The following is a 486-nucleotide window of genomic DNA, read 5'->3' on the forward strand; positions in this document are numbered from 1 at the left end:
CTGAGAGCTTGGGGGGGGGTCCCTCCAAGCTCTCAGGGGCGGAGGTGGAGGCCATGACTCAATGCATCGGGAGCCTGACGACTCAGGCCTGGGCTGGGGGCCAGACCGACATATTTTCCGTAGAAAAGTTACTCTGGGGCCCTCCCTCTGGGACATCCCTCCTTCCTACCTCCTGCCGTGGGAGCCTGGGAACCAAGCCCTGGGGCGTAGGGTTTTGTGTGTGTGTGTGTGTGTGTGTGCGCATGTGTGTGCACCCCTGCCCTCCTCCCTCTCCTCCAACGTCCACCCACACAACCTGGGAACACAGCTCTTGACATGTAACACCAGCGGGCTCCCGGAGGAGAGGCGGTGATGCTGCCCATCAGGAACACCAAGTGTGCGCACGCTCTGGCTCACACCCGGGGGACTCGGGCCTCCGCAACGCAGCGGACCCAGCTCCTGGTTCCGCGAACTCACACCCAGGCCACACCCACGGCGCTCGGGGAC

The sequence above is a fragment of the Bison bison genome, unplaced genomic scaffold (genome assembly GCF_000754665.1).
Source record: "Bison bison bison isolate TAMUID 2011002044 unplaced genomic scaffold, Bison_UMD1.0 scf7180017864313, whole genome shotgun sequence".
Taxonomy (NCBI): Eukaryota; Metazoa; Chordata; class Mammalia; order Artiodactyla; family Bovidae; genus Bison; species Bison bison.